This window comes from Fundulus heteroclitus, chromosome 24 (assembly GCF_011125445.2).
Source record: "Fundulus heteroclitus isolate FHET01 chromosome 24, MU-UCD_Fhet_4.1, whole genome shotgun sequence".
Taxonomy (NCBI): Eukaryota; Metazoa; Chordata; class Actinopteri; order Cyprinodontiformes; family Fundulidae; genus Fundulus; species Fundulus heteroclitus.
This window is the reverse complement of record NC_046384.1, coordinates 5,151,864-5,160,030: the sequence shown is the minus strand read 5'-3', so window position 1 is coordinate 5,160,030 and position 8,167 is coordinate 5,151,864.

The following is an 8,167-nucleotide window of genomic DNA, read 5'->3' as shown; positions in this document are numbered from 1 at the left end:
CTGCATGACTTTTAATTTCATTATTATTATTATTATTGTTATTATTACTTCTGCTATTATTGTTATTATTTTAGCTGTAAATGAATGGTTTTAAAACGTTTGTGGCTTCGAGGACTTTATTTTATATTTGCATTAAGTTGATGCAAATGTTGCAAATGCATGTATTTTAGAGCAGCGGTTTCCTAAGTGGGATATGAAATTATTTCCTGCTGATGTGCTAAAAAAGATTTAATATTTCCCTATTTGTGAAACCGACTTTTAAATTTTACTTAAATTTTATGACTTTAATCTCTTACTATTGTAACTTTTCAATGGGTCTGTTGTTATCTGAAAACTTTCAGAACCCTTGTTTTAGTACTGATTCAATGTTTAGCTTTTATTTAATTGTGTAACTATTGTAAATTGATTTAATTTGGACTTTTATTCTTCTTCAACACGTCTGTTTCCTCACCAGGTGAATAGAATATTTTACAAATATCCACCTATTTTATCCATATTTCATGAACTGGACCAGAATCAGAGCTCTGAGTGTTAGACCTTCCCAGGCTTCAAACTCAATATACTGGATGGAAAGATTTTAAGAGTTAAAGTGATCATTTTAAAACATGGACCATTTCCAGCATGGGAGAAATGAATCGTTCCCAGCTGGGAAAAAAAAACCTTCATGTTCTGAATGGAAACTTGCTTCTGAAGTGAAGCCAGAGCAGAAGCTGTGGAGCAGAACCCAGCTGCTCAGAGTTCTGGTTGGACCTGCTGGGCTGTTTTCCAGGAGGAGATGAGAGTTTGGGATGTCAACGCCTCTTTTTCAGATGGTGACGCCTCCTTTTGCAGAAAACACCCTGAAATTTAAGTCAAACAGGAGAAACGCAGATATTTTAGTAGATGAGCGAGTAGCTCAGGGAGTAAGAAGACATGCTAGTTGGCTTACTGTTATCTAAAGGTTGCAGGTTCGATTCCAGAGGGCATCTTGCTACTTTTTGCTTTCATTAGAGGGAAAATGGAAGTAAAACTGGTCTAGTCCAGGAGGTGAACCTGCAACCTGTGACTCTGTAGCTCACTTCTTACTCCTCTGAGCCACTGCTCATCACACCAGAAAGGGTTTTCGGGCGACATTTGTCTCATAAAAATGACAGATTCTGGTTGGAAATAAAATTATTGAAAAAGTTCCAGGAATGAGCAGGAAGCTGAAGCTCCAGCTGAGGAAGAGGGTTGATCAGGAGGTGCTTGGTTGGTCTGAAGGCTCTTGGTTCTGCTCCACAGATCATCACCTTCAGAGTCTCCTCACACGGCTCTGCTTCATGAACCCACTGAAGCTCTTCAAACCACCAGGAGCCCGGTTCTTACAGAAAAAGACTTTATTTTTTCCTCAATATATTACTTCATATTTACATAAATATAGACTTTCTTTGAATCTGGACACTTTTTGGACTAGTCCAGAACCTCAGAATTAAACATTTAAAGGCCAGCACGGCATGCAGAGTCACATTTCATCAGAGAAAATAAAACAGGTAAAAACTGAGTTCTGTTAGTCCTCAGCAGAGTGAATGAGGTTAGATGACCCAACTAGAGGAACCTGAACATGATGAGGGAACACAGAGCGTACGGGCAGAACCACCAGCAGGGAAGTGGGCTTGGAGCCTTAAAGACGGATGCAGGAACAGCAGCAGAGGGAGACGTCTTCAGATTTCTTCCTGAAAGTCTGAACTCATCTGTAGAGACGACCAAAAACCCGTTAGTTTGCCTTTTTATCACAGAGGAGATAAAAATAGATGTTCGTTGTTCAGAAAAACCGGTTCAGTTAACGTGGATCGTTTACGTTCATAGTTCCTCTCCTAGAATCTCTGATCAACAATAAACCCATCAGTTACAGCTGGTGGTCCTGGTTCTGAAGCAGGCCCAGACCAGGGCTGCAGCTAACGGTTATTTTAATAATCGATTAATCTGTCAATTATTCTTACAATTAATCGGTGAATTGGACAAAAACAGTTTTATTTCCATTTCTTTTTTACAATATTTAACAAATTAAGTTTATGTTGACTAGATTGTAAGTCAGTCATTTAATAGTCAATGTTGTCTATATGAACAGCGACTTAACAACAATAGTGAATCTGTAAAACTGGTGTAAAATGCGGTTTGGCTGAATCTCACCCTTGTGTACCTAGAAGGAAATAATTGGGCATAACAATGCAGCCAGAGCAGAAACACAGATTCTGAATATTAAATAAACCACTAGCTCATTATATAGACTTTCAGCACTAGCTGCATTTATATAAATATTACATGCTTGTCCTTCTACATATCTTTACTTCCAAGATTTATTTTATAACTTTTTTTAATTTTTCTTTGAAGAGTTAATACTTTTTATTTTTTCTGAGAAATTAATTTCACCCGACACGTCAAAGAATGGGCAGGACAAAATTATTGGTACTTAATATTTACTAAGTATCTGGTTGCACAACTGCTTGAAAAAAAATAAAAACCTGAAATCAGTCGCTTCCTGTAGCCATCAACAAGCTTCTCTCCACTCTCAGCTGGAGTTTTGGACCACGCTCCAGGTCACCCCAGTGAGTTTGCCATTTTTAGAGATTTGCATGAAATTGTATACATTTTATTTTTTTTTTCTCTTCTTTTTAGTGTTGCTTTAGGGCACATGAAAAAAAAGCATGTGTAGCATTAGTGGGGAAAAAAAGCATGTGTAGAGCAAAAAGTGTGCATTTCATTTAAAATTTCAGGGGTGCCAATACTTTCAGCCATGACTGTATCATATAAATATTGGAACAAATTTGAGGATTCCAGCTTATAGGGATCCAATTCAAGCATTGGTAGTGAAAGATGGCAGTGGTGTGCAACTTCTACCAGCAGGAGGCGCATTTTAGGCATCCATGGGGCTCATATTTGGCCCTTTGACAGGAATGATCAGTTTTTTTCCTAACATTTCTGCAGTAGGAAGGCTAGGGCGAACAGACGTCCCCGATTTCTGGGGAGTTACCTGGTCTTGCTGCCATCTTGTCAACCCCCCGGTTGAACCTGGTTGTTCATACAGTGCCGTAGCCAAGCAGATCAATGGAAAGTTAAGTGGAAGGAAAAAATATTGTAGACAAAGGTGCACAAAGACCACTTGGATAACTTCAGCTTTGAGAGGATTGTGATGCTTAAAAAAATACTTTTGGCTTCTGTAATTTTTTTCCATTGCCTATAAGCCACAACCAACAAAATGACCAGAAAAAAAACCTTTTTCCATTTAATTTGATTAAATAAATGAAATGTTTCACTATGCACGTGTGTGGAGCCTAATATTTAAATTCGGGAACGGGGAAGCTTTTATGTACATTATCAGGCTCCATGTACCATTTCTCTGCACACAGGCAACAAACAAAAGGAAAGTTTCAGCAAAAAGGACACACTGACAAAGGTGGTTAACATACAGCCACACATACAGTCAGGAGGAAAACTGTAGCCTTTACCCATTAGCAGTCTCTTTGTACCATCGGCAGTGCAGACTTGAGTGAGTAGCAAATATGGGTTCCCTGATTGGATGTTATACAGACAGACCATCAGTCAGGTACTTACTATTTGCTACAGACTTATCGAGACAGATGACCAAGAACCTTGTGCTTCCATTTTTTACCTGCACGTAAAAAATTATGGAGACAAACAGTCTTCTAAATGCTCAAATCTCACCTAAATTGTAATTCTATATCATTTGACCTTGGTATTAAACCCCATTTCTATAAGCAGCTCTTATTTTGATCAGCGGTCCTGAATGAACCGTATTTTCTGAAACACCGCCAAGTGACCTGGTAAAAGTCACATAATTGCATCTCCTTACAGTAAACTAGAAATATAAATGTGGAAAATTGCTTTAAATCATCGGTTATCAAAGCAGGTACCTCAGAAAATATAGGTACCCTATATTTCCCTTTAAAGATCAAAAAGATGCTGTTGTCATAGCAACATCATCCCAGAGAGAGAAATTATGCAAATTTGCACACCTCGCAAGAAAAGCCTGTTGAACTCGCCAAAGTTGACCTCTGTTGCTTTTCTCTACATGTTTCTGACACTGAAGCAGACAGAGGCGTCTGATTCCTAAAGACTATAGGGAGAATAAAGCTTGTAAGGATCCCTGAGAAAAAAAGTGATTATTTCTCCATCTTCGACATGATGTGACCTCACACACCAGTAGAGATGGAAATCTCAAAGGAACATCCAAACAAAAACACCTGCTTCATCTCAAGTGGACCAACATCAGAACAAACGTATTTTCTTTGCTTCTCTTTAATGCATATACAGTCGACTGTGACACAGGTTCCAGCAGGGATCCTATTTGGCACCACTTTTATTTAAGTTTCTTAGAGTCATTTTGTCTGTGCCGATTAGGTCAACACACACCTCTCTGCAGCTTTTGTACTGCTACCCACCCATTTTCACACTGAGACAGTGTCTCGCCCACGGCCAAAATCAGACAGATTAAAAACAAATCTAAAGCAGGGGCAAATCATAAAAAATTAATTACTATCAATTTTTATAATTAATACAACTCCAAATGAACTGGAAAGTAAAAAAAAATAAATGCGGCTTATTAAACAAAACATCTCCCTATTCAAAAACTTTGTTAGATTTGTGATAATCTGATTTATTTTGTCTCATAAACCTGTCTGCAGCAAAAGGATTGTTTTCGTATCAATGAGTCATCTACTAAGGAAATGTTATAAAGAAACATTTATTTCTTCACAGTCAATGGTCCAATGTATGAAGACAAAAGCGAGTGGGTCTGTATACATTTGAGCGGAAAGAAATTTAATCCAGGATAGTTTTAAAGGCTACACTAGAGTTATCACATTCAGTGTGAACATTCTGTTGACACTGATAAGATGTCTGAGAACTGATCCTAAAAATAAGATTAAGGGCCTGGTGGAAAATTCAAAACAACAAGAGAAAGGGTTGTATTGCTTTGCAGTTTTGATGAGGGAATCTAATAGTTAAATGTACAAAAAAAAAATGTTAGTTATTAATTGGCCTGGGACTAATTAATAAATCAGACTCCTCCTCTTCCCGTAGTTCTGGTGATGTGGAAATTTAAATAATTGGAGGGAGTTGATTCATTTATACTAACGTAGTCCTCTTGCAGTCAGGTTTATAAATTTTTTTATTTATTTATTCCTTTTAGATCCGTTTTTAATCTGTTTAGTTTTGGCTGTGGGAAAACACTGTGTCAATAGGGTAATGGGTGGGTAACAGTACAGAAGCTGCAGAGAGGTGTGTTAAACCACGGCTCTGCTTCCTGGTCTGGACGCTGCATTGTAAGAATTTCTGCAAACTAATAAATCTGGCCAGATTCCTAAAAAGAAGCTCGATGGCTCCGTGCTAGCAAAGGGGGAGCACGAAGACAGCTCTCCAATTCTGACACCCTCGCCTCTAAGGCTACAAAAACACTACATTTATTACAAATACCATTATCACTAAAGCCTTTAGTGATAATAGTATGTGTAATAATAGTAAAGGAGGCAGTGGTATAACCAAACATCAGACACAGAGAACAGGAGAGAGGGGGAGACTTAGACAGAGACAGAGAAGCTGATGGGAGGACAGGGGAGGAAGTCATAGTAAAGCTGAAGCTAGGCTAGGTTAGCGACCTCTCACCACGGCAAGAAAAGCAAACCATGTGAAACACAAGGAGTTCCCAAACATGAAGTGTGGCAACAGAGAATATGTTTAAAATATGCTTATGTGTTAGAAACAGAGAAATGTCACAGCAAAGGAATAAAAGATAAAAACAAGAGTCTGGAACACCAAACCACAATCCAAAATGCAGCAACAGAAAACAAGAAGTGACGCAACATGCCTTACCACAATCTCAGGAACGCAGTGGTCCTAATGCTGGATCAATAGTTACTTCATGGATCAGATGGACAGAAAGGCTGTAGAGTCAGCTTCCAGACTCAGTTATAAAGAAATCCAGTCCTGGTACTAGAGCCTGCTTTGCCCCGCCCTATAAAAGGAAGTGGAAACCTTCACTTCCTGTTTGACAGTCTGACCTTTGACCTGACCGGTTTGGATGGAGGAAGCACATGGAACAACTCTTTGGGAAAGTGCACTTTGAGCACAAGCAGTGACTTTAAACCTGTAACTGTATTAATGTGACTGAATGTGGAGTTCAGATGGTGAGAGAAGAGGAGAAGGTTTAGATGTGAGGAGACCTGAAGCTGCTGCTTTGGTTCTCCAGCTTCTGGATTGGCTCAGTCAGATTGGTTCAGAGGCTGGATTCAGATCAGTTTGTTGCATTGAAACACCCACTCCCTACAGTGAGACATACTTACCTCTCTTGGTCACAGCACGGGTAGGAATTGAACCCAGGACCTCCACCTCTAGTATCTTCCAGTCAGAGACAGTTCCACCACACCATCTGGTCCACTCCCGTCTCGGTGTTCTTCAATTTTTCAGTAAGAATCCTCAAAATACAGACTCTAAGGTTCTTCCTGACAAATCAGCACCTAAATGCTGTTGAACCCAGACCTTCTGGATCTATGTCTTGTGGTCCATTAAGTTGAGCCATTTACTCACACTAACTTAACTCTTTGCTCTGTTGTTCAAATTTCTCTCAAATTGTTCATTTTTGGGTTTATTTAAAAGGAGGCCCTTGTGTGTCTTGATCTCATGACCTCCATGATTCTGATCTCTGAACAACCACCTTGAGCTATTCAGCTAGATGTCTTCCCAACATATCAAAAAAACCTTAGTCATGATCTCTGATCTGTTCTTTTTCTGAATTTTTATATCTTTATTTTCCCAGTTGACAGCTGAAGATAGGCAGCAGCTCCCCTCGCGACCCCAACAGAGAAAAGCGTGTAGGAAAATGGATGGGTGGATGGATTTTCCCAGTTGGACTCTTAATGTCTCCCCAGACTTTAATCTCAAACTTTCAAAGCTTTATTCCCTTACCTCGTCTTTCACAGATCTCACTTTTAGGGTTGGGGTGAATTTTTTTATGGAATGTAATACTTTTATTCCCTAAAATAAATGTTTGACAAAAAAACTCGTTTTTAAAAAATAATGCCACACTGAATCCTATTTAAGCAATTTAACTAATTTAAAGTGTTTGCTATTGTTTAGTTTCTTTATCCTCTGATTTTTAATAAAGCGAGTGAACTCAAAAAAGCTTAGTGTTGTTTCTTAAACCAATAAGAGGAAGTTAAAGAATATCTTATATTGTTGTTTTTCAGATTTGACAAAGCAGTCTGATAAAATGAGTGAATGCAGTTACATATTGTTTAACTTTAAAGCAGAACTTGTGGAAGTATCAGTGCTCCCTCTAGTGGACGGGGTAGTTGTTGCAGACAGTAACTGAGTTGGGACCCTGCACGGATATAATTCCTGATTAGTGCCTCCATGAGTCAGATGTTGTCTGTGTTTAATACCGTCTGTCCTTTCTCCACTTTGCTGCCTGCAAACCCTCGCACAATTAGATTTAGAATAAGTCCTGCAGTTCATACCGACCAACACCCTGATCTACTGCATCAGAGATGATCAACAAGGCATATTTCAGTTTAATTCATTTTTATTTATACAGTTCCAATTCACACCAATTCTCTGTTATCTTTATATTCTGTATTATATTTGTATCAATTTCTATATCATAACTGCTGTTGAATGACAGCCTCCCCTCCCTTCACCAGCGGGACTAGTTTCTGTTGATCGACATTCTGATGTGGGCAGGACTTCAAGACACTTCTTCAAGAGGGATGATCAATTCTACCTGATTTCTAAGATGTAAGTAATATGACTTAGAATGCCCCCATGTGTCGTTCAAACAGTTACCAATCCTGCAGCACATATATCTATGTTTGTTAAGGAATAATGACCCCACTCATATATCAATGTATTTTAGTATATTTCATGTTTGATCATGTAAAGTTGATCTATAAACATAAAAACTACTTAGCATATAGCTGAGGACATCAAGCTTCAAATATACTTGGAATGAACTGATAACTAGTGGTGTCATAAAAGCAGAAGACTTCAAACTAAGACTAATTAAAGACAAGATTGAAAAACAAATGACCTGATATGCTCAAATTATTCAATATACAGTATATATTACAAATCTTTATTTTTTTTTTTTAAATCTTCACATTAGTGTGTTCACGTCATTATAAATTTATGTATTTTT